This window comes from Triturus cristatus, chromosome 7 (assembly GCF_964204655.1).
Source record: "Triturus cristatus chromosome 7, aTriCri1.1, whole genome shotgun sequence".
In the NCBI taxonomy this organism is placed as follows: domain Eukaryota; kingdom Metazoa; phylum Chordata; class Amphibia; order Caudata; family Salamandridae; genus Triturus; species Triturus cristatus.
The window spans coordinates 236762365-236789258 of record NC_140590.1 but is presented as its reverse complement, the minus strand read 5'-3'; the positions used below and the strand labels follow the sequence as shown (position 1 = coordinate 236789258).

At 46.1% G+C, this 26894-nt stretch overlaps 1 protein-coding gene across 3 annotated transcripts in view; it reads right to left on the bottom strand.

Annotated features, from left to right (window-relative positions):
- MAG (myelin associated glycoprotein) overlaps positions 1-26894 on the bottom strand; it is a 421346-nt gene that overhangs the window by 359226 nt on the left and 35226 nt on the right. Inside the window, exon 1 of one of the 3 annotated variants that reach the window (XM_085616104.1) lies at positions 9489-9667. The exons of 1 other annotated variant lie outside the window; for it this stretch is intronic. The gene's annotated coding sequence lies outside the window, so the exon portion shown is untranslated. Of the gene's footprint in view, positions 1-9488; positions 9668-26894 lie in introns of those variants that run through there. One more of the 3 variants, XM_085616101.1, reaches the window with a different exon arrangement.

Genomic DNA, 26894 nt, shown 5'->3' with positions numbered 1-26894 from the left:
ACACCTGGATGAGTGAATCAGCGTTGAAGCTGAATGGTTCAAAGACCGAACTAATACTGCTCGGTCGCAAAACCCCCTCTCTTCCCTTGTCTAGCTGGCCCAGTTGTCTGGGAGCTTTGCCAAGCCCCAAAGAAGAGATCAAAAGCCTGGGTTTCTGGCTGGAACGAGATCTTTCCTTCAGGACCCAGGGAAAAAAAACGGCAGGAGTATGTTTTGGTCTCCTCCGCTCAGCTCGGAAAGTTCTCCCCTTGCTACCTTGGTCATCTAGGAAGCTACTTGTTCAGGGGCTTATTGTATCTAGACTAGACTACAGTAATACTATCTTTTTAGATGCCCCTGAAGCTACGCTTAATAAACTTCAGCAAGTACAAAATGCTGCGGCTAGGCTACTTATGAACACACCAAGGATACAGTCAGCCAGACCCGCTCTGAAGGCCTTGCATTGGCTTCCGGTGCGTGAAAGGGTCAAATTTAAGGCCCTTTGCACTGCGCATAAAATTCTGCAGGGGAAGGGACCTCCCATCCTGTGGAATTTAGCTGTGCCTTATAAAGCCAACAGGGCCCTGCGATCTGACCAAAAACACCTTCTTCAAGTTCCCAGAGTTAGAAGGGCGCGGGCCGGGGGCGAAGATATTCAGTTAATATAGCTATTTTGTGGAATAGCCTCCCCCTGTGTTTGCGCACAGAGACATGTTTCTTACGATTCCGGAAACTTCTTAAAACTTACCTCTTCCCTGCTTAATGCGGCCGAACTGTCAGCTTCCTATGTTTGTCACTCTGGACAAAGCGCTGGGATGCCCGAGGGTAACTATGCGCTATATAAATCTCCTATTCATTCATTCATTGGTTGATCTCTATAATGCAGCGATTGTTGACTGGCTGGTCGAACGGCAAACTTGGAGAGTTCCCAAATAGATCAGTTCCTCTGGACACCCAACATGTAATTGCCATTTTACCAGTCTTCCTAGGTCTGCCAATAATTCTCCTTATTCCACTGTGGACCAGTTTGGCACTAGTGTTGACAGTCTATAACATTAACAGAAAGCCATGAGCAGTAGTTTTACCAGGACCTTGACTCAAAACATGAACACTATGAGAAGAAAAAAGGGTCGCGCTTGACAGAGGCGGATCAGCGGCTCTTATTCTCCTCGACCTGTCAGCAGCATTTCATACAGTCGACCATGGTATGCTGATCAACAGTATCACCAATTGGGGCATTAATTACAAAGCTAAATCCCTGCTGACACTTTTCTTACTGATAGATCACAATCACTAGTGCTGAGCAACTTTGAATCTGCTACTTTCTCTCTTCCCTGTGGGGTTCCCAGTGCTTAATTTGAGCCTGTGCTTTCCGGTGCTCAGCACCGCCACCTAATCCTCAGCACCGGTGCTTCTAGCACCAGATAAGGACACACTTATTTAGAACGCACATGATTTTCCCCAGACTCACAGGATGTTGAGCCACCCGAGACTCGAACTGGGTTCTCCAGCTCCGAAATCGGCAGCTCTACCCATTAGGCCAAGTCCTCTCCAGATTAATAAGTGCCGGGGCTCTAGTCAGGAGGCAGTTTGCACCAGCACATTTCTCATGTTAGCTCTGCCTCCTGAGGAGAGCCCCAGCACTTTTTATTTTACAAATTAACCACTGGGCGTTCCGCAGTGTTCATCTGTTAGTCCGACTCTGTTTAACATTTATGTTACAGAGCTGGCTCTTGTAGTCAATTATTTTGGCTATGCATTAACTACTTATGCCGATGACACCAAAATTGTCTTGTCCATTTTGTAAAACGGTATGGAGGTTTCAGCCACTTTCCATGGCGGTAGGCTGGGTATCAGCTCTTGGATGTCCAGTCACTGCCTCAAACTCAACTCAAGTAAAACTGAGGTGATTTTGTTTGGTAATCTACTGCCTGCCTGGTCGTCTAACTGGTGGCCGGAAGAACTGGGAACCCGTCCTATCCCAGTTAAAAAGGCAAACAATTTGGGTGTGATAATAGATGAAAAGCTAAACTTCAAACCTGAAGTCAACTCTTTGATCTCCTCCTGCTTTTACCTGCTCAGAATGATTAAAAAACTCTTTCCTTTTATTACAGTAATTACAGCATTTGTCCTTTCTAAGCTGGATTACTGCAACGGTTGCTATGTTAATATGCAGGAAAAACCCTTAATAAGCTCCAGATGGTGCAGAATGCTGCTGCTAGGGTTCTCACGGGGACCTCTAAATTCAAGTCGGTAGCCAAAGAAATTCAGAAGTTACATTGGCTACCTGTTAGAAGCTGCATCAAATTTAAGGCTTTGTACATAGCCTTTAAGGGATTGCACAATATTGGCCCAAGGTTTCTGAAACACACTTTTCAGATATACACGCCTGGTAGACAGCTGTGATCATTAGGGGCAAACCTTATTTGGGGGTTAATTTTACAGGGACACCGGGTGGGATTTAGGGCTGATAGAGTGCACTGACACACACTGCAGGATGCAGGGATGTGGGTGGGTATTGGGCTCAGATGTGCATTCCCTTATTTCACCAACAGGTGAACTGACAATGGATACTGAAGGATTATTCTGCACTTATTGTGTTCAACTGTGTTGAGTTTTGGGATGGACATCCTGTCTTTCCATGACGCCCTGCAGGCTGATTTCTCTGTCTTATAGTGAATTAATAAAATTTGTTTAAAAAAATATATATATTTTAGGGGCGAACCTTATGACCACTTCTAGATTTTACAAAGCCAGTTGGGGAGGCAGAAGGTTTGTTATCGGAACTACTAAGCTATGGAATAATCGGCCATCGCATATCAGAGCTTTGCCTACCCTTATCTCACTCAGAAAAGAGCTAAAAGCCTGGTGTCTTTAATAATTAGGCTCCCTCCTGCTCAGATGTAGACAGCGCCAAGACACCTCAGGGTATATGTGTGCTCAACAAATTGTCGTAACAACATAACATGCCAGAACTGAGCATCAATCTCTGTGGGAGGACAATATCATAAGCAGAGATTGAACATCAATGCCTGAACAATGACAACTTCAGAAGCAGGACTGGGAATCAATCCTACTGCTGAGACAATATCAAAAGCAAGAAGTGAGCATGTGCAAGTATGATACCAGACGCATTGATTGGGCCTTAATTTCTGATCAAAGACTAAAAATTAAGCATTATTTGCTATGAAAGGACAAAATCAGAAGCATAGATCGGGGTATCAATTGCTGAGAATGGACAATATCAGAAGGATTATTTATTTATTTATATCACTTGTAGAGCGCACTATCCCCTTGCAGGCATCCTGGCGCTGACAAACACGAGTGCACATAATTGTGGGTAAACCCCGAGGAGCAGACAACAACTTAAATAATGGGAAATAGCCAGGTTTTTAATCTCTTCCTGAAAGGGAAAAGATCCCTGACTTGTCTCAGTTCCAGTGGAAGCTCATTCCATAGTCTGGCAGCTGATACACCGAAGGCTCTACCGCCTGATTTAACTTTCTTGACTCTAGGTATTTTCACCAGTCTAGCTGATGCAGAGCGCGGGCATCTCACTGGAATGTACCATTCAAACTTTCTCTGCATGGAGATGGGCCCGATCTCATGCAGGGCCTTGAACAACAAGCAGAGAGATTTAAACTGGATTCTTTGTCTAATTGGGAGCCAATGCAGCACCGCCATAGTCAGTGAGGATGATGCATCTCTAGGCCAGCCTAGTACTAGCTTGGCCGCTGTTGACTGAATCCGCTGAAGTCTATCTAAAAGATATTTCGGGGACCCAAGTAACAGCGCATTACAATAATCTAATCTGCGTAGTATAGTACGTTGTGCTACTAGCGCTCACGCCTGGGAAGGCATTAAGGGAAAGATCTTTTGCAGAGTTCGTATAATGCCGAAGCAACTTCCCACTGTTTGGTTAACCTGAGCTTCCAACGTTAGTTTGTTATTAAACAGAACGCCCAGGTTCCGAACCTTCTCCGCCAGTCGTAGAACGGTGGGTAAATCTAAAGGCCAAAAGTTAACAGGCAGCACCGAAGGAACCTTCCCGACTGAATAATACAGGAACTTGGTCTTTCCAGCATTAAACTGCAAGGAGTTTCCTCTCAACCAGTGAGCCATGGCCCGCAGACAGCTATGAAACACTTCCAAAGAGGTCGACTCATCTCCCTCTAAGGAGAGAATCAGTTGCGTGTCATCGGCATAATTTACTGAATTGATATAATGCGCCCTAATGACAGCAATCAGAGGTAACATATAAATATTAAAAAGAATAGGGCTAATTGCAGAGCCCTGAGGTACCCAATGCGTGATATTAGTGAAGGGAGATTGATAAGGAGGCAGGGCCACTGCTTGACTCCTCTCCGAAAGAAATGATTGAAACCAGCTCAGAGCAAGGCCAGTCACCCCAACCTCCCTCAGCCTCCTCAACAAGATGGCATGGTTGACCGTATCGAATGCGGCAGACAGGTCAAGCAAAATAAGAACTGCTGCCTGCCCTTTGTCTGCCCGCATCCGAAGCTCGTCCATCACGGTCACCAAAGCCGTCTCAGTCCCGTGCGCAGGCCGGAAGCCAAATTGTACATCCTCTAAGATTTTATTTTTTTCCAGGTGTTTTGAGAGATAGCTTCCAACCACTCTTTCTACAATTTTGGCCGGAAAAGGCAAGAGGGAGATAGGTCTATAGTTGTTGGGACTGGCAGGGTCCAGAGTGGACTTCTTCAGCAGAGGAGTCACCAGTGCCTGTTTCCACTGAGATGGAACCACACCACTAAGGAGAGACTGATTACAGATCAGCCGAAGTGTGGGAAACAGCTCTGCTTCAAATTCCTTCCAGAATCTCTGTGGCAGGGGGTCCAAAGGTGAACCCGAAGAAATCCCTAGGGCAACCTTACCAAAATCTTCTGCTGAGAGTATCGCAAACTCAGTTAGCTTATCAAAGGGCTGACTATCCGAGCCTCTAGGTATGATTTCATTACCACCCAAAGAGCAGCCACTGAGACCGTTGCGTTCTGGACTTGCTAACTCAGAGTGCAGAGAAACCTCACCCAGATCAGCAACAATAGTTTTAATTTTGTCATGAAAGAATCTTGCCAGACTATCGCATAGATCTTGGGAGGGGGGTGTCTGTTTCTTAGTACAGTCAGGACTAGTTAAATTATTCAATATTTTAAAAATGCATCTCGGTCTATTATGAGCCTTCAGTATAGTATTGGAGTAATAGTCTGCTTTGGCCAAATGTATTTATTTCTTATAACACACAGTCAGACTTTTCCAAATAAGTTTCTCCTTATCATCATATCCCCTTCTCCGCTTTCTCTCCGCCTGTTTACAATCAAGTTTCAATTTTTTTAGTTTGTCATTAAACCAGGGGGCCGAAGGTCTGCCCACTCTCTTATGATCTTTAGTGGGGCAGGATAGACAGGGCATCAGTCTCTATGCAATGACAACATGTGCAAGCAAGAATTGAGCATCGGTCCATCTTCAAGGGATAAATATCAGAAGCATGGAATGAGTACTGGCCTCTGAGTATAGACTATATTTAAAGCATAGATTTGTTATCAATTTTAAAAAGCAGAGACAAACTCAGAAGCAGGATTGGGCATCAATTTCTAATAGGCCCTGCAGCTGTGCTGCCCTTGCTTGAGGCAGGATGCATCACTTTCACAGCGGTGTTGGGAGTGTGCCACCTAAATCACACAAAACCCGAGGAGGGGCTTGAGAAGAGGGGGTAAAAGGTCATTATTTTTCTTTTTGGTGTCTCTAGTCACTTTAACTTGCTGATGCTGGCATTGCTCTGGTAAATAGATCCTTTTAGCGACCTGGTATTATAAGGAGGATTCATGTTATCCCATTAGCAGGAGATGCTGCCATTTTCATCTGAAAGGCTATCTCAGCCCTTGCCCACTGGACTCTTTAACCTGTGATTGCTTACGAGAAAAAAAGACAGAAAGCCAGGAACTAAATATTATTTTGCATATCACAACTCTGCACTTTGGCACTACAACATAGGAGTATATTATCTATCTTTTCAGCCAACAGCATGTTGCATTGTGGGTTTGTAGTTTTGCTTTCAGCAGTTTCGTTATGGGTTCAAAACCCCAGCATGCAAAGTACTGTTGGGTAAAATGCCAAAATTGGCTGGAGGTGTTATACATGACATGGAGACACTTGTCAGCTGTCTTTTACAATTTTATAAAGTCACCTACTCCATTTCAGAGAAACGGTTGTTTCACATGTAAAACCAAAAGTAAACTCTGCTCACATATTTTGTGAGGGTTCACTCTTTTTCTCACATCATGTGTTAAAACAAGCATTGCCAATGTGAATCTTTTTTCCTATGTGGAGTGGAATGTTTTATATTGAGCTTCACAATGAAGGGTGACGTGGACAGCTGTATTGCAACCTGCCCTAACACAAATAAGCATAGCACAGGTGGCAGCAGTTGAAAGAACATCACACAATTCTCTCACACATACAGGACAGGTACAACACAGATAGCTAACACACTAAAGTGTAAGTGAGAGGCGTTAAAGGACTGCTGTATAATGTTCGTAAAAAGACATAAACACACAGGAAGTACAAAACTCCTGCAAGAAATAGCAAAACCCCTTAATGATTTACTATGCATACATATACTCACATACGGTAAACCTTTGCCTACCTCATGTAGTAAGCTTAATCAGTGGGTTCCATGTTTTGAACTAGGACTCATTCAGAAGTACTACTGTTAATCAGTGGAACAGTCTCCTAGTTACTGGATTGTCTAGTTTGGATGAGGTTATGTCACTTACGTCAACATTTATTTTCTCAAAACCAAAAGCAGAGTCACCCTTATTCGCCAAAAGGGACAGGATTATTTGCAACACCATGAAAAAATCAATTTCCCTTTTGCGCTTCACTCACCTACTAAAGGATTTTTTAGCACATCAAAATTCATCATGGAAATTCAACACCTTTATAAAATCATTCTCGGTCTCACAATAGTGCCAGGAAATATTATTTATTATATGGTTAAAAAGTACACCACTTACATACGTTAAAAAACACATTCAATAATTAACCCCATCTGTTACATTCCTATAGTATTCAAATACATAAAAAAAAATTCTATGTACAACAATGCACTTGTTAAAAATATGTTTATGTGGGGTTTCGTTGGAAGTAGGTATGGTTCACACTATCTTCATCAGGACATATTTTAAAACAAAGACTAGTTCTCACAGATCCAGCAATTTCATCAGGTATTTAACAAGTTATCACTCCTGTATGAATATCAGACACTAAGGGGCATATTATCACACTCCTACTGCATTTGGTGTCCTCACAGTGAGACTTTGTTGCGATAAGTGGAACGGATAACGGTCCCGGTTCCTTAAAACCTATTTATTGAAATTGGAAAGTGGAGGACTCGGTTCCTTTTTTAGCCATAGTGGATCTGAACATAGAGCTGCCATTTCTAATAAAGGATTCATGGGCCACTCGGAGTGAAAATTGATGACCCGATTGCTGTTTTTAAATACACCGCCTTAAGTACTATATGGGGAGCTATATGAATAAGGACCCTGTTAGAAATTGGGTCTCTAGTTGGCAGAGCTATGCACCCTGTCCGAATAGGGACCACAATGCTAGTCAGGATAAGTCATATACGCATGGAGTGGCCTTTAAGAAAATTAGTGAACCTCAACCTTAATAACTCGAGGCAAATCTGTTGTTTCTTTCCTCCTATATAATCCTTTTATTTTTATAGATGCAACATTATGGCCTATTAAACCACACACAAGAGAATTGTGGTACAGTGTGCATCCTGAACTATTTTAAGGTGCTCTCAAATGTGGTGATCATGGAAAAGGAAACACAGTGGAGAAAAGTAATTGGAAGCAGGCTTCCTGATTGGACATTGTGCAATTCGAATCCTGGATGGATATTGCATTCTTTCCCCCTTCTGCCCTGATGAGAATGTCATTAGTAACCCAAAAGGTAAGTTGGTTGTCTTATGCCTCCTATACAAGGCCCTTGCTGTTGTCATAGATGGAGCAACATTATGGTCTATTGAACCAAACACAAGAGAGGTTTTTGTACAGTGCACATCCTGAACTAAATGATGTCAAGTTGCTCTCAGTGTAATGATCACTGATAAAGTAGCATAATGGAGAACAGGGATTTCCCTGGGTCACACAGTGTGGTCGAGCTGGGAAGTAATGATTGAAACCAGGGTCTCTGGGTCAGGACCCTACAACTAGTTTTGCCCTGGGTCCAGTAAAAACTTCTGACTGTCCTGGGCAAACAGCAGTGGAAGCTCCCCTCTTCATAGAAGAGCTACACCCTGGGAAGAGACAGTGCAGGCATCTCTACTTCAGAGGACAGGTACAGCTTGGGTAGCATCAACACACGCAGGTACAAATTGGCAACAGCAGTGCAAGCTTTAGCTACTCCCAGGATAGGGACAGCATGGCCATAGCAAAGCAAGCTTCCCTCTCCCTCAGAAGGCAATACGTGCAATCTTCCATTTCCTCAGAACATATCAAGCATTGCAGAGTTAGACAAGTGTTCATCACTCACAGAATATGAACTGCTCAGGCATGAGTGACATTTGATAGGCGCTAAACTCACTGAGAAAAATGTATATGTAGATGAGTGGATGAATATGCAATTTCTGACACCAGTCTCACTTAGGTGATATTGCCTGTCAGCACCCTGAAAATCCTGCTGCTGTTAGCCTGAGACATGTTTTTGCAGATTCTTTGCTTTTTCACGTGTTGAGTAATTGCAGTACCCTAGTAGCTCAGTACTTTTTGTGCCAACCTCTTCACAGCCTAAGTGACTATGCTCTAGACAGGCACACAGGTGTCAACCTCTTTGAACAGGGTTTGAATGAGCCTGCATCAGGCTGTGTGCAATCCCAGCCTTGGGGCTGCACCTGTTGAAAAGAGGCTGTGCATTCATTTCTGAGCATGGCCCATCCCCAATCCGAAGCCCACACTGGACATGAGTCTGGGGCTGGGCATCTATTTTGGAAGCAGGGGGCGAGCATCGGTCTCACAGTAAGGGCATAAAAGAAGCACTGAATCCTAAGGACCGGATCAGAAGCAGGATCGAGCACTGACTTTGCGAGCACAGATGACATCAGAATCCCAACAAGCATTGCTATCCGTAACCGGCACAATCCTAACGGGAACTGAGCCTTCATCACATTCAAGGCTGCGGGCAAAGTCATCAAAACACAGAAATATGAAATATACACGTCATTCCTCTGTCGCCTTTACCCTGGCGGGCTGTCCAGCTGGCAACTGTCAATGTTTATTTTTTCTGGAGCCAATGGAGCACGGGACTATATATAAGCAGCAGACCCAACAAGCGAAATGCTCCTCCTTTTATACAAACACATATAAAAACACTAGGCAAATGAAAGACCAACTGAAAGGTATCAACGATGCTAAAATCAGTTCCGAGCTACAGCTAGGATTTTCTCTGGGGTTCATGCATGCTGTATTTAATAAGGCACTCACCACGGAAAGGCTTCTTGTCGCACAGTTTCCTTCAGCCCTCAGATGAAATGTCCCTGTAAATTCTTGTTTCTTCCTACAAGCCTCGGTGCCAGGAGGCGCCACCCTCTGTTTGGAAAACAGCAGAGGAGTTGTGGGGGCTTGTGTGTGACTCAACCGCCCCTGTCACCCACAATCAGAGTATTGTCCACATCACATGCACAATTGTGACACTGCGAGGGGACAAAACAAGCCTGCGCCCTCTTATCAAGCACCGAGCAGGAGGAGTGGCTTAGGGGATGCAATATGCTGGATAAAAATGAAATGTGTAGATTAAAACAAAAAAGAACATTGCTGAAAAGGAAAACAATGACAGTACTCTACAATGGCCGAGCTCACAAAACATTTCATACTTTCATTGTGTGTTTGCAGCTGCTGAGAAGTTCACGTTTCTAACATACAGATGAATTGTAGTTTCAAGCTCTTGTATAGAAAATTGGAAACATTTCTAACAAGCTTCACTTAACATGTGACTGACTCTTGCCCAGCCCTGCTGGCCTTTCATATACCCAGAGTTATCCCAAAGCCACCATTGACCAGTTCACAGGTGTTCAGCAACTTGGAGTCTCTAAGAAAAAGTACATATTCTACCCTCACAGCTCACCCCTCTGAAAGGAGCAATATTAGACCTCAGTAGCCAAGGTAGCCATATTGGATTGGGGACAATTTTCTGTGTCTAATCTTCACCATAACACAAACATCCAAACTTCTCTTACAAACAACCCGCCGCTTGACGTTGTACTCTAAGGTGTCTTGTTCCTACCTGTTAGTACATGTTCATTTCACCTGCGAGCATCTGCTGTTCAAGGGAAATGTGAAAACATTCACATGCGGTGTCGCATCATTGCTACATATAACAGGTGTCTAACCTCCACAGTGCCACGATGAGCAGTTTTCGTTTCCACACACAGGGAGATAGCCCTTTTATTCATGATTGACTGTTCATTCACGTCCCTTAAGAATTATTGCTCTTATATGAGGGGTAAAAACGGGTAATTCCCCTGCCACCCCTCACATTATGAGCCCTCACCTGCACGCGGGCCCTCAATTGTGTTGGTGGGCAATAACCTTTCATTAATTCCCTTAAACGAACTCCTCCGTAGCATAAGCTGCACCGTCAGCCTGAAATTACCCCCTTACCTTCCTGCAATGTTCAACTCTATAAACAGCAACACACCATCAGGAGGAAGACGCATGCGCAACACAATCAGGATTCACACCAACCTGTCTCTCAGAAGATTGCTGTCTCTGAGACAGTCTTACACAAGCCTACTTGTGCTCCCCTTGCCACACTAGCTCGCTCTCTTTAATCTACAGCCAAAAACAGGCATGCACCCCAACTGTTCCATCAGCCAGTTGGACTTCAAGCTGAATGCTTTAGTTGATAGGTTAAGTCAGTATATTTTTAAAACAGTAAAAGTTTTCACATCTGGATTCCTCTCTCTCAGCCGCTCATCTTCCTAAACTGTTGTGTAACCTTCTCTCTCCCAAAGCGCTTTAAAGCGGCCACCAGACTGAGCTGGGTGCTATGCAAATACAAACAAATGAAAATAAATTTAAAAAGTGCCCTTCATCAGCAATGCTCTTTTCGATGGCAAAGTGTGGCACAAACATTGCCAAAATGAAGATGACCTGGTGCCACAAAGCTCCACCGAGGGGTAGGAGGCGCAAATTATATTAGTGAGATGTTCCCCATATGCTACATCTGGTACAATAATTTACAAATTTAAAAAAAGCAAATGTTGTTTCTAGTCACCTGAAGTAAAAGCTGCTAAAGAAATAAACCTCGGGAGATGTATTATTGTGGCAGACATTTGTCAATGGAAAGCTGGCCCATTTACAGATGTTGATTGTGGTATTCAGGGATCAAATTGCTACTGATAGACGAAACATCTGGTTCTTATGTATAGACTGGCAATGTTTTTTGGCTGCAGCATTACAAAATACATATTTAAATATACTCCAGATAGGGAAGTCAATGAATCTTTTTGACATTAATATGTTTGGTTTATGACACATGCGAATGCATTGTACACCGCAAACACACTGCTCTCAAAACAGCAGTCATCTCAATAGGGCACACCGAGTAAAGAAAAAGCCCAAACATTTTACTTCTCTTTTTAAGTTCTGATATCCTGACCTTAAAGTGTTTCCTAATGAGGCACTTACATTATACATAAATAATATAACATTCTGTTCAGCAGGGCAGCGTTTTAATGGAAAGAGGGGCATCTAGAGGCCTGCAGAGTGGGCAGGGAGTAGGAATAAAAGACACCTTCATTCATGGCAGTACCTATCAATAGTGCAGCAGCTGTGGTGGCACAGTGCCCAGAGGTCGTAGGGCCAATTATGGCTGCACTTAAGTACCTAGCAAGAGGAAAGAGGGCTAATGTTGCTTGCTTTAATCAGGTAACTTGCAATCCTTGCTATACGACCACATTTATTACATAGAGGGTGCAAATACAGGTGTTGGGATGGGAATGACACAGTGATGTCCCCTGTCCTGCATGCCCAAACTACCAGTGCCTGTGATGCTGGTATTTTAGCCTCGCTGCACAGCACCCTGGTGTGTTTGCAAAGGCCTGGCATTAACTACCATAAGTTACAGACTTGTCGTAATCCAGGTGGGATGCACAAACGGAACCCTAGGAGAGGCAGAAGAGCTACTGACCCAGTCACGGGGTTCATGCGTGTAGGGAGGTGGTCATGATGGAGCAGGGTTTTTACTTTAAACCCGAATACCTGTTCCATTTTCGCATGTTATAATTAAAAGTACTACTGATTAATTATTAATCATTAAAAGTTTGTCGAGTCTTGTCTAACCAACCTTATTAACAGAAGAATTACACGTGGGAATGCTATTGCATGGCTAAAATAATAAGTGAACTAAGTTGGTGAGCAAATTGACAAAATAGATGTTGCTTATGTGATGTTATTGTGTTTTGCGCTTATAATCAATACGCATTAATGGCTTTTGATGTCGCAAATGGCTAGATAAATACATACACATAAGGGTATTAGCAGGGGAATAACACTGTACAATTATTTCCGTGCAGTAATTTTGTTTTATGTTTCATTTTACTTAAGTTGACCAATGTGGCCTACCAAAAGATGGCTACCACCCGCAGCCTGCATTCGAGTTGATGGAAATTTTACAAAGAGGCTTCGCGCTGCCTGTGACCTTGCCCTCTTGACGAACTGAAAAGCCATGATCATGACGACAAGCCCAGGAAGTCTGCCAAGTGCCCCTGAACCTGGAATTTGTTGCAAACCCAAAATATTGAATTTATGAACTTGTAATGATCCCACGACTGAGATACATTTTATCCAAAAGAGACATCCGTAGAAGTAACATATTAGTGATGGACCCTTTATTTTCTATTCATTATTTGAGACGATCAATGTGTGTGAACAAATACCAATGTAACCCTATGTACCAAGACAACATTATTTCCGCCATTCATCCGTTTTGTACGATATGATTGCAACATTTTGGAATGTAATTTTCGTATAAATATTAGTAGACTAGAGAGGTCTAGCGCCACTTCTTCCCGAACTGATGATCCGAGGTCCCGATGCTGACGGAGAGGACGGTGACTCTACATGACGGCTAGAAACTTTGATTCTTTACCGAGGACCGGTTCTGACTTAGAAAACGACTTTTAGCCAGAATAGGTAAATATGACAGAAATGATTTTGCATTCAATTGGCTTTTCTTACAAATTTAGATAAACAAATATTTTGTTTGAATCACTGTGTCGGGTGGGTATTTTGTCATGTTTATTGAATTTATTTGCGAATTCTAAAATGTTTCACCAGATCTATAGCAATTAGTTGATGCCATTGACCTCAGGGCACATGCAGATTGGTTAGGTATTGAAAGTGTTTCTCCTTATACATGGCACGGATAGAGTGGTAGGATGAATGTTGGTGTAATGGGCCCCACCAGCGTGTGATGTGTGTGTGCGTGTGTGACTGTGAGATCACTCCGTCCGTGGAAGTAGAGGGGATTCGGAAGCTCCGATCTGCACCAGTCACAGCTTACTGTGTTTTGTAAATGATTATAGTGACCAGACCTTTTCACCGTGTCGTATGAATGAATGCAAGTCTACCTGCCCATTCATCTGAAAGTTCAGTTGCTAATGGTGAACATGGAATCATTGCGCCAAGATCCCGTGCTCTGAGCATGTGCATGTGCGCAGGGCCGGCTTTAGTGCTGGTGGCGCCCTGTGCCACAATGTTTGTTGGCGCCCCCCCTATGACCACCTCCACCACGAATTCTCTCACTAGCACCCTTTAACAGTGACCAAGTCTCCATAACCACACCCTCTCAGATGCATTGCATTAGTTATATAGCGTCACTCATACCAGTGTAGGGTGTCCGAGCACTTTGCATCACACACATTACACAGAGACAATCAATCATACGTGTGTAAATCCGTGTATAGGAAATGCTACATAAGCCAAAGGACTAAAAGTGTAGGAGTCACATGTCATCCATACTGGTAGGCAGCATAGTTTAAGAGTGCTTGGTGTGGAGAAGCACAAACTCAGAGTCGAAAAAGAAACAGCATAGTTGGGAGTTTTCTTTAATATTAAGAATCGATTTCTAGCCAAATTAACCCTTCTTGCAACATTAATCAATGTTCTAATAATGTATACTTTGCAGTGTGTATGCAGTTCTAGGATGGAAGTTAATAGCTCACTATTCTATATTAGGACTTTAAGTTATAAATTGCAAGTAACAAAAGGATGCCTCTTTTGAAAGCAGTAACCTGCTGATCTGTTTACATCATACGCACTCTGTAATCTACTTGGTACACGTTCTTTGCAGCAGGCATATTAACCCTCTGCACTAACTTCACCTAAGTCAAAACCTCAACTATACAAAATGCTGATCTCTCTCCAGGAAGATAATTAATCACACGAGTTATCTTGACATTTATGTGAGGCCTGGTAATTGCTGGGGGAAAGAAACGCTGCAGCAGGTGCTTCAAAACCTTAATAAACTTTCAAACACGGCGCCCCCAGGAAGCCAGCACCCGGTGCGGTGGCACCGGTCGCACCGCCCTAAAGCCGGCCCTGATGTGCGGGTATGTAATACCCGTCTCTGAATGAGCGAAGTGATACAGGTCTGCGGGCTCCATTTTGGAAGCCACTGGTCTAGGCATCTGTACAAAATCGGCGGTGGGGTTGCACCTCCCAGATGACAAAAGTGTTACAGGTTACCTTTAGCTCTGCAGGAACCTCTCTAGGTTTGTATGACTGACCATCATGGCATTCATACAAAGCCACTTAAAGGTTTGATGTGTTCCCGTCATTGGTGATGAACTCTTACACCAAACTTATTAAACTTTTTTCTTTTCCAAAAGTACAACTCTCAAAGCAGGAGTTTGTTGTCGGAAAAGAATAAAACGAATGTCCTGACAACATAGGAGTTTTCTCCTAGGGTGTTGCGGTATTTTTACATTTTACTGTCCCTCATCACCAGGACAATCCTGATGGTGATAAACAGTAAACAAATGATGTTCGACCGCCCACTCCAAATAGGGTGGATGGTCGAACGGCTTACGTCCAACGACCCGCACTCCCTCGGACCATCGGAAGGAGAGTACTCCATCGGCGTAAACCTAGCAGTGCGCCCAACTCTGAATTGCGCAGGCGAACCAAGGGCCTCATTTATGAAAAATGACGCATCACTGCGTGAAAACAGTGATGCGCCACTTTTCACTGCGCCCTCCCTGCGACTCCAGTGATGCGTCATATTTACAGTATGACGCATCATGTCGCAAGGAGTCACAGATACGTCAGTATTTCTGACGTATCTGTAGGCGCAAAAGTGACGCATCGCTGGAGTGTGTCACAAAAGTGACGCAACTCCAGCAATGTGTCCTTTCACATGGGGCAAGCCCCATGTGAAAGGGCCTGCGTCAGTCTTACGCCTGCTGTGAGGCAGGCGCAAGAAATTGACGCATTTGCACACTAAAAGTGGCGCAGTGAAATCTCGTAGATTTCACTGCGTCACTTCTACGACCCTTTGTTGCGTCAAAACGCCCCCCTTGCATACATTATACCTGGCGCAGGTATAATGTGGCGCAGGGGTTTACAAAGTGACGCATCTACCTAGATGCGTCACTTTGTAAATATGGCGCAACATGGCGCATGTTTTATGCCACTGGTGCGTCACAAAAAGTGACGCACCGGCGGCGCAAAAGTGACGCAGGGGCTCATAAATGAGCCCCCAAGAGTTTAGCAGACAGGATGCAAAGTCACTGTTGCAATGGAGAACCTTGTCCGCCAAACTCTAAATCAGGCCCCAAATCATTTGTTGATGTAAAATATTTTCAATTGGATCTGTTTAACATACACTTCCCTTCACCCTTGTATTTTGCATTGAGTTGGGATCTCTTTTGCATCAATGTGTGCTACAGTAATGCAATAAACGAGGTACAGAATATGTACCACAATGCTTAACAAAGTACCTTTCTTGCAGTAAAATTGAACCGATGCCGATGAATAATTTAGTAATCCTCTGTGTAGGAAATTGGGGGGCATATTAGCAGCGCTTTGCGATAACTATCGCAAAGCGTGCTTAGCGCTCATTTTTTTAACGCCAGCTATCGCAGGTTTTTAAAGCGGAGATATCTCATTACTAGCAACGCGTATCTCCAAGGCGATAAAATCTCCTGCGATAGCAGGGAAATCGACGTTTTGCAGGGAACATCGCTGGTTTCCCAGCGATGTTCCCTGCAAAACGGCGATAACCTTGCTGATACAACCCTGTGGTCGTCTCAACATAATCCACCCCCTATGTTAGGGATAGCTAAGTCAGGATTTTAGCAGACGTTAGATTTTGGCAAAAACTGCAGTTTTCACCAAAATCTAACGTCTGCAGAAATCCTGTGGGCTGCCTTGTAAATATCGCAAAGTGAACATCAGTGATATTTTACAAGGTAGTCTATTGGGGTACGCCCAGTGACGCCCACTTTGCATCTCATTAGAGATGCAAAGGGAGGCGTCGGGAAAAAGGGTGCTTAACATGCGATTATGAATGTTAGCACCCTCTTGTAAATAGGGCGATAGTTTTATCTCCGCTTTTTTGGCTTGAGATAAAGCCCTTGTTAATATGCCCCTCAGTTATTAATTGAGAGGGATGAGAGCCCCACTCACATAACAAACACAATCAATTTTCAGGGTAAAACACACAAGTCACAAAATAAACCTGTACTTAACCCTCTAGTAGCTAGGTACAAAATCAGGCTTAAAGTAGAAGCAAGGTGTAAAGTATTTATGCAGCACTCAAACAGTAATAAAGTAAAAACCCAAGACAAGAAAAATCGAAAAACTATTTAGAGAAATTGAGTAACATTTAATAAATAAAATAAAATCAAAACAACAAAAAACCAACAAGTAGAATCAGAACTATGAATTTTTTAAGTTTCAGGTAAAAATAGCACCAAGAATCACAAAGCAATACTCAAAAGTATCAGGTCACGCTGGGCTGGGCCAAAGTTATTAGTTCAGGCCAATCATGATGTAGGGCGGGTCGGATACAGGGACTAGATTCAAACCAGTCACCATCTCACACAGTCCAGCTCCACACAAGGAGCCTCAGCTGAAGCTTCGAGTTGGCGCAAATTGTTGGCGCGAAGAGTAGGTCACCTTCAGAGCTTCGTGTTAGTGGGAGATAGGGGCATTTGTTGCTGATGCGAAGAGCAGTGGCCGCTGGATCTTTGCGTTGGCAGGAGATGTGGGCAGTTGTTCGCGAGGAGCCCAAAAATTCTGGATTTTCACCTGGAGTCCAGTTCTTAAAGTTTTGAAGAAGGAGAAGTAAACTCTGAGACCAGCCAAGGGTCCAGGTCCTAGAGAGGCACCTCTTGGGGGGTCAGGATTCACTCGAAGAGAGGCCAGCAGCAGGGCTCAGGCAGGTGCAGTTGGAGCTGGTCAGCTTGGCTGTTGCATGGAAGGCCTTTGGAAACGTGTTGTGTCCCTGTAGATCAAACAGGCGGTCAGTCAACTGACCCCTGAAGTCACTTTTAGCAATCCTGAGTTCAAGAAAGCAGGTCCAGTCAGTCTTCCTTTTTCAGAGAGCAAGGCAGTTCTTCTTCTGAATCTTCCACGGGTCCATGTATGTTCTGATCCGAAGTTATGAGGGTGTCACTTTTATACTCAGTGCCAGCCTGAGTGTGGGGGGTCCCTCTCCTTATCTATCTCTAAACTGGTTCTGGTCAGTTCTTCCCCTTTCGTTGGGATTGTCTCCAACCTGTCTGTAGTACAAACAACAGGCAGGCCCAGGTATTAGCTGCAGTTGCCAGTGACAGAGCAGGCAGCTTCAGAAGTCAGGTAGGGGCGGGCACAGTCCCCAGACTACCTCATTGAAGCTCAGGAATGGCTGAGAACGAGCCATAGGCCATCATGGTCAGGAGAGGAACAATATCAATAATGAGACGGGGCCAGGAGCAGGTTATGGTCAAGTGTCTGTGCTCCTAATGTTAATGGTTACATCAAAACAGGGGAGACACTGTTACAGGCGAGGGGAGCAGCGTGTCACCCACTCACTCCAAGGAGTAGAAGAGAGTGTTAAGGAAGATTGAAAAGAGGTGTCCTAGGCCTAGAACCCACTTGTAAGAGGGAAGAGCAAGTCTCGCCTCTTATTGCCCTCACACACCCCGAAGGACGTCATGCTTCATCATCGGGCGTTTGCTCCTCGTCGGGCCGGAGCTGCAATGCCCTACGGGTCCCCCGAAGGGTCGCTTTAGCGGAGATCTTTTGCAAAATGCCGTATGATGCGGGTATGGGGAGTGAGTCCTATATAGAGGGTGAGTCAGTGCATGCAAGGTTAAAACTGGCTAAGGGTTACCAAAGAACTGTGTTTATTGTGACGGTACCTTTGTCAGAGTAAAAAACCCGAAGATTAACTGTTACCCCAATCGGCGCAATGTGCCAGGGTTACCAATGGGTCGACATGTTTCGCGCCCACGCAGTCATAAACATCTGTGTGAATTGTAGATGGGGATTCAAGCTCATCACCTGTAAGAGATACATTGACTACGTCCTTATTCTTTGGAAAGGAATGGAGGAGACCTGTGCCAAGTTTCACGATTGGACCAATGCTTTGAATCCCCATCTACGATTCACAACGACATCCAGTGATAAGGCCATCCCCTTCCTGGACCTACTTATCACTCCGGAAGAGGGACATCTCCACACGAAGACCTATAGGAAGGCCACTGACTGTAATAGCCTTCTTAGTTTCAAGAGTCACCATCCTAAGGCCCTCTGAGAAAATTTACCCTATGGCCAGATCCTGAGGTTACGGCGGAATTGCAGCAACATCAATGAGTTTGACGAACAAGCCAACTCGCTCGCCAGTAACCTACATGAGAGGGATTACCCCAGAGATGTCATCCGCAATGCAAGAAAACGCGCCAGGAATAACCACCGACAGGGATAACTCGAGACAAGGGTCCCACAGACTAACAATGCTATAACATGGATAACAACCTTCACCCCTCTGTCTTACAAGATAAGAAACATCATCCGACATAATTGGAAGATCCTCAACACAGGCACACTCAACATTGAGTACCCACGGTTTGTCTTCAAATGTACGACAAACCTGCGGGATCAACTGGTCAATACACGGCCACAACCAAAGAAGAAACCCCAGGACACCACCCTGTGGAACCTGCCACCAGTGTCAGGATACTACCCTTGCGGAAATTGCAGTGCCTGCTCCTCTACCCTACATTCTAAAAAACTGCAATTGGCCGATTTTACTTGGGAACAGTGTACACACACTAACTGTAAGACCAAAAATTGTGTGTACCTAATTACCTGCCTTTGTTCACTGAGATACATTAGAATGACTACCCAACCGGTGAAGGTTGGGATTAGTGAACATAAGAGCACAATTAGACGCGGCCGGACGGCAACCAAGATGACCAACCACTTCATTGAAAAGGGACACTCCTGTGACGAGTTACAGTATGCGGGCCTTGCGGGTGCCCACCCCGCTTATCTTGGTAATTAGAGCCGGTGCCCACCCCGCGTATGGCCGCTACTTACATTTTAAATTGCGCGGGTGCCCACCCCGCTATATTATTTCTTTAGGAAGAGGGAGCCTACCCCTCCCCGAGATTGCCGCCGCAGCCCAGTCGCGGACCGGAAGTTGTGCTGTGTCGGCGCGGAGCTCCCGTGAGCCAATGGGAGCCCCGGTGTGTAGAGCGCGAGGGACAACGGGAGCCCACCCCGCCTCCAGGGGCATGAAAGAGGAGCCCGGAGGGGGCCCGGGTGAAGCGGGAAGGCGGCAGAAGCCACCGATGGCAGCACGGGGCTCCCGAGAGTGGAAGGGAAGCCCCGCGCTGCAAGAGAAGTGCTGCTGGTCCCGCAGCATAGGAGGATGAAGACCGGAGCCTTGCGGGCCCCGGTGATTGCAGCAGGACACGTGCAGAGAGCCCGGTAAGAAGGGGGCTCGAAGAGGGCCTTATTTGTTTAATTCTGAGCAGACCCGCCGTTGCAGGCCGCTCCAACGAGAGGGGCAGCGATTACTTCTGTATAGGCCCCCGGGGGGGGCGCGCTTGGAGGCATTTCTGGTGATGGGCAGAGCCAGAGCGGTCCCGCCAGGAGAGCGGGCCGCTCCAACGTGTGCCATATTTTGTTTCTGCATATATAAGGAACAAGGGCACCCAAGGGAAATCGGTCAGGGACCTTGGGAACTAATTTGTTACTAGAGACAGTGGTCCCTGAAAAATTAGAAAGTATTAGTACAATGAATATAGCCTCAATCAGTGCTATATTTATGCCAGTATCCAGCCGGACAAAGGCGCATTTTAATGTATACAATATTAGAGTAAAGGTACATACATTGCAAGTCAAGTGACAGTGGGATACAAGCCTGTATCCGAGGACTTACATATCATACAATCAGTGGAGTGCAAAAAAGGCCAGGCAGTTTCGTGGTTGTTTCATTCAGTAAATGCTTAAATGGCGAAACAACTAATATGCAAGAGGTCACCTTCACATTGAATTAAGTACAAGAAATACTGTGTGTAAGGCTGACAACTGTGTCAACGGCGTTTCGATCCTTATCAAGAGGATATCGGATCATCATCAGGACTTAACAATTAAAATGCCTGTGAGCAATTGCCTCGAACGGCGCGATGTTCGTGTATTAGACACGCGAGCTCAAAGTAACGGAAAGGAGTTGCCGCCCTGAAGGGTGCGAAACATCCCGGTTATAGGGCAAATGCCCGGAGGGAAGATGGTCCGGAACCTTACTCAAGGAAGATGGATAATTCAGTACTAGTCAACCTCGCGGTGGATGGACAGGCCTCAAGGGTGGGTGGACTTTTGGACAGAGGGCAGGAGAGCCCCCTTTGGGATGGCCAGTTGGCCAGGGGGATTGTTAGGTTTATAGGGCGCCAGGCCCTACTGTGATTTTGGGTGCTAGGAAATGTGATTCCTGTAGAATGATTTACGCACCTGTGTTGATACCTCTAAATGTGTTTTATGATTATGAGGTTGGTTCGCATATTATGATTTATGCTAGTGAGAGTTATTCCCTAATGTAGTTATACTTAGGAGGTTAGGGTCCAATGCGTTTAGACTGGTGAGATGATTGCCTCATGTGTTTATGATGAGGTTGGCGCAGAAGGTAATTCGCGCCTGGTGTGATGCTGTGCATAATGTAGTTTATGTTACAGGCCGATGCTAAGTACAGTGATTACCAGTAGTCACTGGTTGTGTTCTATGTTTATGACAAGTTCTACATTTACTAAGTTCACTTTGGGATGGTACTGACAGTGGTCCAGTGGGCCCTGTCAGGTGTAAATAATCCCTTGTAAATATGACCTAATGCCAGGTGGCACCCTGTATAATATGTGCTTACTATTCTAATGTGTTATGATAATACAAAGGCTATTTTTATATATAACCTTGTGTGGAGTTTCTTTTGTGGTGGGCCTGGGATGTTGTTGCTGTGTGCGTGCGCAAATGCTTTACACATTGCCTCCGGGATAAGCCTGACTGCTCGTGCCAAGCTACCAAGGGGGTGAGCAGGGGTTATCTTTGGCGTGTAACTTCCTTGCCCTGACTAGAGTGGTGGTTTCTGCCTGGCTTTGGCGCACGCCTTTGCCAGCCAGAAATCCCATTTCTAACAGGCAGGGTGCATTGTAGGTAAAAGGTAGGACATGTACCTTAAGTGCGTGACATGTCCTGGTAGTGACAAACAATCATTTTGGTTTCTCACTGCTGTGAGGCTGCCCTCTCATAGGAATGCATTGGGTATTTCCTGATAAGTGTTTCAGTGGTAATTCCTGATATGAGAGGAGTAGCGTGGTCAAGTTTGGTATGTTTGGACTAGTAATAATAAATGCAGCGCAATGGTGTGCGCAGATTTATTATCACTATTTTAGAAATTACACTTTTAGAAGTTGGCATTTCTGTGTGCTATGTGTCACAGTGATGTGGAAGTCCTATAGCCCGACACCCGGGAAATATTGTTTGGGGTCAAGGGCAACAAGTTTTCATGTGTATTTTGTCCTTGGGCCAAGTAGGCCAAACACCCTGCAGCACAAACCCTTTGACTGCAAGTTTACAGTACCACATTATGGTGGAGGTATTGCCTGCAGTTAAGGTAGTATTTGTGTCCATGTGTTAATGCTGTGCAAACTTGTATTTATGGTTCATTAATGCAAAACCTTTATTGTTAGGGTGAGCACTCTAAGTAAATGTTGAAAGCTGAGACTGCAATACCGACAGTGGTTACAGTGTAAAAATGTGTGCACACGTTTTCAATTTCTAGCAATATGAGGCTATGTATAATGCTCCCAGAATGCTCTCTGATTAGATGCAAATATTTGCAGAAGCTTGAAAGCCAGATTGCTAACTATTTGCTTTCAAAATAAAATGTTCACAAAAAAATGAAACATTTCGCTAAACTAGTGTAAAATTTTAGGTACCATTTCTTTGCAGCATCATTTAGTAAAGTGTGTTGATGTATGCCAGTATTTCCCCAAAATAATCACAATGGAAAATCAGTGTAACCAGTTTTAATAAGATTATGAGGAACAAAAATAAACAAGCATTGGTAAAGCCAGTAGGTCTAAAATTGTTGGCCAGCCTTTTTGTTTTGTCAATGCGTGACTTGGTTTGGCATGATTTTTGTAAAACCTTATTGGTGTGGGAGCTGCTGGGCCCTCACCATTATAACAAACATTGGCAAAAGCAAAAATGGTTTTGGTCTCAAAAAGCACACATTGCCACAGTAGTTCCTGGCACTGAACATAAATTCTAAGGGGCCGATTCCGATCCTGTAAAACCCGGGTACGAACCGTCGGACGGAGCATTTTCTCCGTCCGACTCGTACCCGGGAAAAACACCTTACAAACCCGCAAGTACGATTCATACAGAAACACCATTTCCGTACGAATCGTAAAAAACACCGACCGGCTAAAACATACCCACAATTCCGATCCGGGACACCGCGTACGCGACATTCGCACGGAGTCAGGCAGCGTTTAGGGACCAGCAAGTACGATTCGTACCCACAGCACTTCGCACGGCAATATTTTTACGGGACCCAAAAAGTGCTCGAAAAGCTACGTACGCCACGATGCACGGCGAAAAGGGGGCCTGGTACACACCGTACCCCCATCCCTACACATCCGCGCCATACCCCAGCACACCCCCATGTCCGCGCCGTACCCCAGCACCCCCCCATGTCTGTGCCGTACCCTCACCCGCGTAGGTACGGAGCGTACCCACACCCCACCCCCGTAGGTACGGAGTGTACCCCCACCCCCGTAGGTACGGAGCGGACCCACACCCCACCCCCGTAGGTACGGAGCGTACCCCCTCCCCTGTAGGTACGGAGCATACCCACACCCCACCCCCGTAGGTACGGAGCATACCCACACCCCCGTAGGTATGGAGCGTACCCCCACCGCCGTAGCTACGTGCTGGGGGCCTGCACCGTACCTACGGGGTGGGGGTACGCTCCATACCTACGGGGGTGAGGGTATGCTCCGTACCTACGGGGGTGGGGTGTGGGTACGCTCCGTACCTACGGGGGTGGGGTGTGGATACGCTCCGTACCTATGGGGGTGGGGGTACGCTCCGTACCTACGGGGGTGTGGGTACGCTCCGTACCTACGGGGGTGGGGTGTGGGTACGCTCCGTACCTACGGGGGTGTGGGTACGCTCTGTACCTACGGGGGTGGGGTGTGGGTACGCTCCGTACCTACAGGGGTGGGGGTACGCTCCATACCTACGAGGGTGGGGTGTGGATACGCTCCGTCCCTACGGGGGTGGGGGTATGCTCCGTACCTACGGGGGTGTGGGTATGCTCCGTACCTACGGGGTTGGGGATATGCTCCGTACCTATGGGGGTGGGGGTACGCTCTGTACCTACGAGGGTGGGGTGTGGGTACGGCACATACATGGGGGCTTTGGGTACGGCGCGTACTTGGGGGTGGGGCTGGGGGTACGGCGCGTACGTGGGGGGATGGGCTGGGGGGGTGTTCGGTGCGTATGCGGGCACATGTTTGGACGTCTCCATGGTTGCCATGGGAGTTCGCTCCGTACGGTGTTTTTTCCATACGGTTGTGCATTCGGACCGACGGGACGGATCGTACTTGTGCGCTCGGACTTCAGTTTACCGATTCATACGTAAAACTGTCCGGGGATGTGTCGGACACTGTTTCCGACCCGAGGACGTGTCGGGGAATTTTCCCAGTGCGATTGGTATGGATTTTTTAACATACGAATCGTACGTGCCAGTTTGTACGGGACTTGTACGATTCGTAAGGAAAAAAATCCGGATACGATTCGTACGGGGAATATTTTTAACGGATCGGAATCGGCCCCTATGTGTCGATATGCTCCTTATGAAAGAACAGAATGTGGTCACTCACAGTGAAGCTAGACAGGGAGAGAGAGACAGAATTTTAAAAGACACAAAAGATCACTGTTAACGCCAGACTTAATTAGGGTCCCAATTATTAAATAAAGTCTCAAATGTGCACCCATGTCTTTGCATTAAATGCAGATCTACAGCTTTTGTGAATTCACAAGACTTTACAGAAGTATGCCAAGAAATAGTGCTCCTAGAAAATATTTGTGAACTGCATTTTAGCACGAGCAAACATGCAGGTGTACATTTGCCCATGCGAAAAATCTGAGTTTTTACAAGTTCACTTTCCCTCCAACCACTTTTTTCCCCAGCCCTGGAAGAAGTTTTATGTCTGCCATTGTTAGGAGTAAATTTCTAACCTTTCCCAGTATGGGAAAAGATTAGAGAAGAGTTGGTGAAAACCCTTAAAACATGCAAGTTAATAGGTTTGCACAGACTCAAAAGAGCATTCCAACCATGAAACTGTTGCTTACCATTACCTTCAGCCCCAGTATGTAGATGTGCGGAAACACGGCAACATAAGGGAATTGCTAGTATTCAAACCCTACTATGGAGGGAGCCCTGGCATAATCAGAGAGGCTATTTCAGAGCTCTTATATAATGAGATTGCTGCCATAATTTGTCGCTGCATTACATCTCACAAAAGGGACAAGTGGATCTTTTTACAGGACACGTAGATTTATGAAGCAACCTGCCCCATGGACAAGTTGATATTTTATTAAATTCCACCCTTGTATGTATGGCGCGTACCAACACCCCACCAGTGCATGTACACGCCGAACCCCCACCCGTGTATGTACGGAGCGTACCCCCACCTGTGTATGCATGGAGTGTACCCCCACCCGTGTATGTACGGAGCGTACCAACACCCCACCCGTGTATGCATGGAGCATACCCCCACCCATGTATGCATGGAGCGTACACCCACCCGTGTATGTACGGCGCGTACCAACACCCCACCAGTGCATGTACGCGCCGAACCCCCACCCGTGTATGTACGGAGCGTACCCCCACCCGTGTATGCATGGAGTGTACCCCCACCCGTGTATGTACGGAGCGTACCAACACCCCACCCGTGTATGTACGGCGCATACCAACACCACACCCGTGTATGTACGGCGCGTACCAATGCCCCACCAGTGCATGTACGCGCCGAACCCCCACCCATGTATGTACGGAGCGTACCCCCACCCGTGTATGCATGGAGCGTACCCCCACCCGTGTATAAATGGAGCATACCCCCACCCGTGTATGTACAGAGCGTACCCCCACCCGTGTATGTACGGAGCGTACACCCACCCGTGTATGCATGGAGCGTACCAACTCCCCACCCGTGTATGTACGGAGCGTACTCACACCAGTGTATGTGACAAGTTTCTTTATTGTTACCTGTCTTTTTAATCACCAATATATGACCAATATATAAGGCAAATATATTGTAGCAGTCAGATTTTGATTGCATCATAAAATAAGTATAATTGAGGTGGAAACTTCCCAGCAGCCTGCATACGTTTGTTTTGGGATATGAAGACTGAGGTGCCGATTCGGATCCTGGAAACATTTTCCCCGTACGAACCGTATCCGGTATTTTTACGGTACGAATCGTACAAGTAGCGTACAAACTGCCAAGTACGATTCGTATGGGAAAAAGTCCATACGAATCGCCTTGGGAAAATTTCCCCACACGTCCTCGGGTCGGAAAATGTGTCCGACACATCCCCGGACGATGTACCGTACGAATCGGAAAAATGAAGTCCGACCGCGCAAGTACGATCCGTCCCGTCCTTCCGATTTTACAACCGTATGGAAAAAACACCGTACGGACCGAACTCCTATAGCAACCATGGAGACATGTGCCTACATACGCGCCGAACACCCCCCCCAGCCCCCGTATGTACGCGCCGAACACCCCCCCAGCCCCCGTATGTACGTGCCAAACGCCCCCCCCGCCAGGACGTACGCGCCAAACCCCCACCCGTGTATGTACGGAGCGTACCCCCACCTGTGCATGTATGGAGCATACCCCCACCCGTGTATGTACGGAGTGCACCAACACCCCACCCGTGTATGTACGGCGCGTACCAACACCCCACCAGTGCATGTACGCGCCGAACCCCCACCCGTGTATGTACGGAGCGTACCCCACCCATGTATGCATGGAGCATACCCCCACCCGTGTATGCATGAAGCGTACCCCCACCCGTGTATGTACGGAGCGTACCAACACCCCACCCTTGTATGTATGGCGCGTACCAACACCCCACCAGTGCATGTACATGCCGAACCCCCACCCGTGTATGTACGGAGCGTACCCCCACCTGTGTATGCATGGAGTGTACCCCCACCCGTGTATGTACGGAGCGTACCAACACCCCACCCGTGTATGTACGGCGCGTACCAACACCCCACCAGTGCATGTACGGGCCGAACCCCCACCCGTGAATGTACGGAGCGTA